Here is a 9,500-nt window from a genome sequence, read left to right on the forward strand (position 1 = left end):
TTAGAAACCCCGTTCAATGTTTGAATGTTAAATGTGCCATTTTATTATCATTAGGATTGCTCCCACTTAATGAAACAGCATTAGCACCCAGGCGGCTGGCCTCCTTGCACTAATTGCTTTGGAAGAGAATGGGGCTTGTAACTACCCCTGGGTGGGTGGAAGGGTGAGGGGTGTGAACAGGGATGCATGCAAGCTTGATGTGCTTAGACGGTACCCAAAAGCCAGGGGGGCGGGGGACCTTCAGAGAGGGCCAGTTCCACCCTGGAGAACACGCTCTTACATGTTCTGGGGAGAGCGAAGCTGGGAAAACGAGGGGCGGGTATGACAGGAGGAAATGACAGGAAAAGTGAACGATAGGAATGAAATATTCACAAAGAAATACACCTCAAGTAAAATCACTCTACTTACCCTAGTCCTTAAAGGCCCAGACATATGCGTTAGCTGATTCATTTCTCCAGTGAGTTCCAGAGCCAGCTCATCCTGTCGGCCCCGTGCCAAGTCTGCTTTGGGGCCATTTCAGGTAGTTCCCAGGAACTCAGTCTCTGTAATGGCAACTACACCGAAGTGTGCGAGGATCGAATTTTATTATCACTTACTCATTTGATGCATAAATACTGATTTAGTGTGTAGTATGTGTCAGGTACTTTGCAGCCGCCTCAGTGTGCTGGTTAGTTTTAGCTGTCTGCTTAAGACATTCCAGAATCATCGGGGAAGAGACTCTCAAGGAGGAGTTCCCTAGACTGACCTGTGGGCAGGTCTGTGAAGGATTGTCTTGATTACTGACATGGGAAGACCCAGCCCACTGTGGGTACCACCATTCCCTAGGCAGAGGCCTCCACACTCTGTAAGGGTGGGAAGGCTAGCTGAGTACGGGCAGGTAAGCAAGGATATACGTGTTTATCCTCTCTCTGTTCTTGACTACAGATGTGATATTTTTAGGCTTCTGCCTTGACTTCCCTCAATAATGAGTTTTAATCTGGAAGTGAAAGCCAAATAAATCCCTTTCTTCCCTAAATTGCTTTTCCAGGATATTTGTCACAGAAACAGGAAAAGCAACCAAGACAATCAGTAAATACACAGGTGGAAATCCCTGTTGTAAATCAGCAGAGCGGGCCTGTCTTCCTTAGTTAGGGTCTCTGTTGCTGTGATCAGCACCATGACCACAAACAACTCGGAGGAGGAAAGGGTGTATTTCAGCTCACAACTCTCAGGTCACACTCCATTGCTCAAGGATGTGAGGGCAGGAACTCAAACAGCAGGGACCTGGAGTCCAGAAACGCAGGGGCCCTGGAGGGGTCCCGCTTTCTGACTTGCTCTCCTGGCTTGCTTAGTCTGCTTTCTTAGAGCACCCAGGCCCACCAGCCCAGGTGCGGCCCCACCCACAATGGGTTGGGCCCTCCCCCATCTATCACTAATTAAGAAAATACCCTGCAGGCTTGCCAGTGGTCTGATCTTATGGAGGCTTTTTCTCAGTTGAAAGTTCTTCCCAAATGACTCTAGCTTGTGTCAAGTTAACGTAAACCTAGCCAGCAGGAAAGAGAAGTAGCCTATGATCTGGCAGTTCCACTTCTGGGAATATCTCCTAAAGATCTGAAAGCAGGGTCTCAAAAGAATATTTATACACCCATGATTATAGCATCATTTGTTCGCAATGGCCAAGAGGCAGAAGCAGCCCAGATGTCCATTAACCTGGGAATGGACAAACAAAATGTAGTCTGTACAGGTCATGGGGCAGTGCTAACTCTTGCAAAGGAAGAGAACCCTGACACGTACCACTTGGTGGCTGAAATGGGGACATGCTAAGTGAAATGAGAGAAGAGACAGAAGGGCTGATGCGGCGCGGATCCGCCTGTGTGAGTCCAGAGGTGAGATTTGCAGAGGGACAGAGAGGATGCGTCTTGCCAGGGACTGAGCGGAGAAAGAGGAAATTGTGCTTCCTTTATGGATCCAGAGCCTCAGTTCTGGAGGATGAAAAAAGTTCTGGAAGTTGGTCACACAGTAGTGTGAAAGTGTTTAATGTCACTGAGCTGACTATGCACCTAAAATAGCTAAGACGATGTTATATGTGTTCTATTGTGATTTTTTAAAAATTCATATTCCTTTTTTTTTTTTTTTATTAGATTTTCGAGACAGGACTTCAGGACTTCTCTGTGTAGCTTTGTTTTGAGCCTGTCCTGGAACTAGCTCTGTAGGCCAGTCCAGTCTCTGCCTCCCAAGTGCTGGGATTAAAGGCGTGTGCCACCACCTCCTGGTTAAAAATTCTTACTCTTGTGGAGCTCATGGTGGCAGTAAGAGGACATGTAAGCTATGCATGTATGTAAATTTTAAAAGAAAAAAAATTTTTTTGAGACAGCGTTTCTCTGTGAGGCCTGGCTTTCCTGGAACTAGCTCAAAAGACCAGTTTGACCCCCAAGCTCAGAGTAGAGTATACCTGTAAATTATAACCCATGTAAATTATAACACATAATGTTTTGGGGGACTAAGGAAGGACAAGAAAGTCTGGCAGATGCTGAGCCGTTCCATGCATGGTCACCGGCAGTCTTACCGAGGAGTGGGTCAGTAAGGGCGAGCCATGTCTACTAGAGAACGGCAGGAAAGGCTGAGGGGATGCGGCTCATTTGGTAGGGTATCTGCCTAGTGTGCATGCTGCCCCAGGTTCAGATCCCAGCAGTGCATAAACCAGGAGTGGTGCTCACCTGTGATCTCAGCACTTAGACACTGGAGGCAGGAGGACCAGAAGTTCAAGGTCATGCTCAGCTTTAGAAGGGCGACCTCAAGGCCAGCGTGGTTCTGTCTGAAAAGGAATGAGCCACAAAGCAAGGGACTGCATTGTAGTATAACATAGGGGGTGGCAGGGCAGAGAGACCAGATGCTGAGAAGGGCCAGCATCCTGCCTATGAGCTCAGCAACTCTCATGCTGACAAAGCTGGCAAGAGCCGGCTAAGGAACATCCCTCTGCTCTGTGGCCCACCGCCTGCCTTCTGTTTCCTCTGTCTCTCCAATGTGCTGGCCTCCTCCCCCAGCCAGCTGCGGTTCCCCTTCCAAAATATCCAGCCTTATTCAGCTTCTCAGTGACAGCCAAAAGGGGAGACCAATGTCTTGCAGAGCCTGAGAAAGGACAAGTGGGGGAGGCTACCAAACCCTGCCTGAGCAGTCTTAGGCCTCTACAAGACCAGAGAGTCCCAGAGCTGCAGAGCGGTAGCCCTGGGAACAGGTAGTAGGGGAACAGGGTAGCAAAGAATGGGGTGAAACAGAGTCAGGTAAGGAGAGACTGGCAAGCTGCAGACCAAAGCTGAGCCTGCAGGAGCATGGCACACACAAAGCCAGAGGCCAAGGCCCAGCCTGCACGGGTGGGCAGAGGGAGCTTTTCTTAGCTGTGGTTGGATGGGGTCACAGGAAAGGTGGCATAGGGAAATGTCTGGGATCACAGTGAAGCAAAAGTCACTGCAGGAGGGGTTGGAGGACAATAGTGAAGGATTTACCCAACACAGCATCATCTCATTGCCTCCCTTTTGCCGGAGCATGGCCAGGCATCCCCTCTTGGGCAGCCCCAATGTATCTTCAAGATGGAAGAAAATCAGAAGCAATTGGGAGGCAGTAGGAGTCCTCAGGAGGGGCAGCTGGGGTCTGCACAGGCTGCAAGGGAGAGATAAGGGCAATGAAGAGAAAGAGGCCAGAGTGGTTGCCAACCAGACTACGGAAAACAGAGGCAGGCTAAAAATAGACGGGCTGCAGAGGGAGGAGAGCCAGGCCAGAAAAGGAGGGGAGCCGAGGCAATCGATGCCGCTCCCCACTCTGACCCAATTCTTCATCCCTCAGTCTCACTAAATTGACAAATGAGGTCTTGGTTGGAAAGTGGGAAAGATTGGCGCAGAGGGAAGACAGGCCTTAGGAGCTCAATGATCTGAAGGTCAGGCCGGGTTCAGCTCTCAACAAAGTTTGGTATTCCTGAACAGGCTTGAGAGCTTAAGGGATGTCAATCCAACCTGCAAGGGGCCAAAGCCAGGCAAACAGAAGAACTGACCTGCAGACACAGGCTGGAAAATGACTCTAGGCATGCCTGCATCTCACTTCTTGGGGAGAGCAAATGAAGAGAATCTGGTTGTTTCTGTGTTGGACATTCTATGCAGCAAGAGGGATTTAGATTAGACTTTGGGAAATCTATCCCCCTTAGGCAGAAATGTGAGATCTGAAGGCGTGGACGTGAGCAATGCTAGAACAAGTTTCTGTGGGTATCGGTAGGCATGGAGAAGCCCTGCGCCTCGGGCCTGGAGAGGCTCACTTGAAGGCCAGGGCCTGAGGTAATCCCTCTGGAAGGCTGCTGGCTAGGATCCCTACTACCCAGCATGACTGGAAATGGGTTGCTAGGTGTAGGAGGGGGATACACAAGGAGGGTTGGATCTGTCAGCCCGATGGGGTTGGGGGGAGGGACAAGGGGCAGGATTCTATCATGCATGCCCAGTGGCATTTGCATAACTTTGAATAATGAATAAACCCAGCTCTGGGGTTCCTCCTCAGCACCGCTCATCTGCATCTTTATTAAGCTTTATAAATGATTCAGCTCTCTACCCCTTCCCTCAGCCCTGCCCAGGCTGCCCCGAGCATCAGGGTAGCTGATTGCTCATTATTTTAGACTTGATTTGTTTCACCAACATCCAGTGAGGCATGGAGTGGGGGACACAGGAGGGAGGAAGGGATCCAATCAGCGAGAAGAGTGGAGGGGTCCCATTGGGAGTGCAGAAGCAACCACAAGAAGGCAAGTTCGGGGCCAGCTCCAAGCAGAGACTGGGCAGCTATAGACAACAATGATCCTGGGACTGACATCTTAAGACAGGGCCATTTCTTAGATGTCCTGAGATGTGCTGGGTTCAAATTCTACTCAAATCCCTCACTTCTCTTAGGCTTGCTGCCAAGCTTCCAGAGGCCCTCACTCAGCTCCAGCTCTGCACGCACCTCTTAAACCGCAAATGAGTACAGCCCCCAGGGAAGTTCTCACTTTTCCCAGGCAGGAATTTTGCTATTTGCACAGAAAAGGGTAAAAGAAAAAAAAAATCCGTTATCCTTGCAAGGCAAGAACAAGCACTGGGCACATAGGGGAGAAAGAGATGGCAGCGGGCATGTGTGATGTGAACTTGGAGGCGAAGGAACACCCCGTCCAGCACACCTCAGAAGAGGAGCCTGGAGGAGATGTGTACCTCTTGGCTAGCATGTTCATGCCGGCAGCCGTGTGAGCCGCCCGGTGTGCCGCCGGCTGAAGCCAGGGAGACAGCCTGGATGGGAGGCTCTCGCAGGGACCTCCAAGTGCTGGGAACACAGGGTGTTCGAACCTGGCTGCACATGAAACCAATATGATGCTAGGCCACACCCAAGGCCAGTTAAACCAGAATCTCTGACAGAGAAGGCTGTGAACATAGTCTTTTTTTTTTGTTTGTTTGTTTTTTTTTTGTTTTTTTTTCGAGACAGGGTTTCTCTGTAGCTTTGGTGCCTGTCCTGGAACTAGCTTTTGTAGACCAGGCTGGCCTCAAACTCCCAGAGATCCACCTGCCTCTGCCTCCCAAGTGCTGGGATTAAAGGCATGCGCCACCACCGCCCGGCTTTTTTTTTTTTTAAGTCCTTTAATCTTATTTGGATCTTGTTTTGAACACCCCCCCCCACACTTTTATTAACACTGGGGACTGAATTCAGGGTCCTGCACACGCCAGTCAGATGAGACATGAGACACAACTGGGCTCTGTCCCCACCTCTTCCTATTTTATCATTTTGTGCTTGTGTATGTATGTGGGTGAAAATGGGTGCAAACTTGCCATGTGCAGAGACCAGAAGGCCTAGGGTGTCTGTCTTTACCTTCCACCTTGCCATGGTTGCTCAATACTCCAGGCCAGCTGGCCCGGGAGCCTCCTGGATTCTCCCATCTTGTAACAACAGTGAGACTGCAGAAATGCCACCAAGTCCAGCTTCTACACAGACTCTGAGGAATCAGAACCCAGGTCCTCAGGCTAACAAAGCAAGAGTTTTACCCAGTGAGCCATCTCCTCCGCCCCATCCCCTTTTATTTTTATTTTTGAGACAGACTCACTAAGTTGCCTAGGCTAGCCTTGAACTTGTGATTTTCCTGCCTCAGTCTCCTGGGTACTTGGGATTACAAGCTTGTGCATCTGTTTTATATAAAACACATGTATAAATATATGTAAAATAAAAAGTATGTAATAGCATTAGGGAAATTTAAATACTGACTGAATCTTTGAGAGTAAAAAACTATTGATTAGTTTTTGGGTATGAGGAAAGTATTGTGATTACGTGTTTTTTAAGAGCCATCTTCTTTTCTTTTTTGTTTTTTTTTTTTTTTGAGACAGGGTTTCTCTGTGTAACAGCTCTGGCTGTCCTGGAACTCTCTTTGTAGACCAGGCTGACCTCGAACTCACAGAGATGCGCCTGCCTCTGCCTCCCAAGTGCTAGGATTAAAGGGATGCACCACCACCATCCAGCTAAGAACCATTTTCTTTTCTTTCGGAGGAGGGTCAATACAAAAGGGTCTCCTGATGAATCTTCAGATCTGCCCTCAGCTGGCAGGGAGCAGTTGGGGCGCAGTCCCTGATGACACCGTTGTGGCTAAGGGTGACATGGGGCCACTTTATTGCTCTTTTTACATTTTGTTCACAAGCAGGAATGACTTAGTAGAACCAGGACTTAGGAGAGCAGGACCCAGAACACCTCTGAGAACAGAACCAGCTTCTAGAAGGGTTTCACAGGATCCTACACAACAGGGGAGGGACCTGTCCTCTAATGTCCGAGGCCTCAGGCAACACAGGCACAGAAACTTGGCATTTAGAGCTGTAACCAGACCGCAGAGTCCCCATCAGGCTTCTGCTTGTGCCCAGCAGCCTTGAGAGCCGTGGTTCTCAACCTTCCTAATGCTCAGACCCTTTAACACAGTTCCTCATGCTGTGGTGGACCCCAGCCATAAAATTATTTTCATTGCTACTTCATAACTTCATAACTGTAATTTTGCTCGCGACCCACAGGTTGAGAATTGGTGCCCTGGACCCCTCTATGTGTTCTGTGAACCAGAAAGTCACTGTCTGAAGGATTGCACTTTCTCCACCAGCTCCTTAGGAAGCCTGACCCCCACTGACTGTCAACCACTCTTCCCTGGGCTCAGCAGCCTCGGCCAGGCTGGGCACACTAGCCCAGATGACTTCATCAAGGAGGTGAAGGGAAGCTGACCGCAAGCAAGCAAGCCGAGTGACTGCGGGCGCCAGGCACCCACCCGCAGCCAAGGGGGAAAAAGCTCTCTGTGCTGTCGCTGTGTGCCGGGAGCCAGTTCCTAGCTAGGTCCTATTTGCATAGCGCTCCTTTAATGAAGCAAACCTCAGATCCTTAAGTCTCTTCCATCCGGGACCGGAAGAAGTCTCCTCAGCCTTGCCAGGTCCCTCTTGCCACCGTCATTCGCACCTTCTCGAAGGCCCCCTGAGACAATTTCTCACCAGATCGGGTGAGTCTCCCTGTCACAGGACACAGCCCTGCCCTCCACCCGGCCCTGCCTGGCACTGCTACCTCCTCCAGCCTTGCTTGCTCCATTTGGGCCTCAATCATCTCTGCTCCATTACTTTCTCTGATGGCCTCCGGGGCCTGGAGAGGGGGGGAGGGCTGGGGAAAGGGGAGGGCTGGGGAGGGGCGAGGGAGAGGGGTCTGCTTAAGAGAGTGTTGGAATCCGTGCCGGCGCATCACCCGCTGCCGTGAGTTATTTCAGCATCGATGTTTGTCTCGAGCTGATTATTCCAGCTCCAGAACAGGTGGAGCAGCCTGCGGTGGCTTATTCGTCAGCCAAGGCCATCTGTTCCCAACAAGCTGAGATTTGTAGCTGATTTCTACTGGGGAGCCGGGGTGGGGGTGGGGCGGGACGTGGAAATTGCACTCAGGCCCTGGGGCACCCACTGTCCTTCCCAGACCTTCTGGTGTGCCTGAAGCCCCAGGTGGCCCCTTCTACACCCAAACCTTCTCACTTCCTTGGAGAAACTCCCCGGTCACTTGATTTAATAAGACGTTCTCCTTCTCCTTAAGAGGATGAACTTTCCCAGGTGGAAACAGACATTAGATGCACAAATCTATCAGCCAGGACAAAGTTGGGCCAGTGAGAAATGTCTCTTTAGAGCAGGGATGTGTTTCTACAGCTTCGTGCGACCTCCACTTCACCTCCAGCCCCTTTATCAACAGGAATGTCCTGACCCAGGCCCATCACCTGCAGGGCTCAGGGCTGGTGGGAGGAGAGTGAGGTCTGGATTCTCTTCTCCCCACTCTTCCATCCTCCAACCTGTCTCTTTCCAGCTTCTGCTCTCAGGCCTGCCAGCGGATGCCTGCTGCTTTAAGGGCGGCATTCCCTGAGCAAGGAGCCAAGCGGTGCTTAAGCAGCTTTGCCACATGATTTGCCCCACCCCCACCCCCCACTCCACGAGGCACAGCCTGACATCTATACAGAGGAGGCTAAGAAAGAAGTAATCTTCCAGTCAGACACACAGGACAGTGGAGGGACCTCCTTTGGCACTGGCACCCACACCTGTACTGCCTTTCAAAAAGCACATACACATTTCATGTTAATAGCACAGATACCGTTAATAGCATGTTAATACACACACAGGGAGGGGAGCGGCAGGGAAGGGGTGTGTGTACTTGATGTGCTGCAGACTGGCCCTAGTACCCGGCATTACAGACACGCCCCCCAGAACCCGAGGCCTTACACATGTTCTTTACCACTCAGAGCTATGGCCCCGGCTCCCCATTTATTTACTGTCCTGCATTCTCATGTGTACTTTCTTCTTTTCATGTTCTGGCCTGGAATTTGTGATATAGACCAGGCTAGCCTGGAACTCAGGAAGACCCATCTGTTCCTGTCTCCCGGAGTGTTGGGAATAAAGACAATACCTTGGCCAGTTGTCATGTGTACTTGTAATAGTTAAGGACCCCTTAACAGCTATAAAACCATTCCTCTCTCCTTCCTCTCCAACCCTCTTTCCTTTCCTTCCTCCATTCTGGGGATGGAACCCAGGGTGTTGCACAGGCTAGACAAGTTTTGTACCCGGAGCTACATCTTCAGCACCAAGCTGCTTCTCTGCTCTTGGTTTATTTCAGAAGGTCCTTGTGAGCAGAAGTTCCCTTCCCATCACCAATGCCTGCTTGATGGCTAAGTATGTGTCCACTAGGGAGAGATGCCCCCTATAAAAGCCAAGGTCCATAGGGGCACATCACAAGACCCGTCCTTGGCACAAAACCTTCCAGAGAGTGCCACACACCAGGGTTTCTATGACTTGCTCTCCATCATATCGTAGTCCCTAGGGACCAGACTCCGCCCTCCAGCAAGGTGCCAACCTGCAGCTGATGTCAGGCCCCGGGGTTTAAATGAGGCATTGGACCTATTTCATCACACACGATTTTATTTGTCGGGCTGCTGGTCGCTGACCTGTCTTTCAGACTTACAGTTGCAAAGGCTGTGGTTGCATCTTTCT

The sequence above is a fragment of the Alexandromys fortis genome, unplaced genomic scaffold, assembly GCF_014885135.2.
Source record: "Alexandromys fortis isolate MF-2015 unplaced genomic scaffold, M_Fortis_MF-2015_v1.1 scaffold_80, whole genome shotgun sequence".
In the NCBI taxonomy this organism is placed as follows: Eukaryota; Metazoa; Chordata; class Mammalia; order Rodentia; family Cricetidae; genus Alexandromys; species Alexandromys fortis.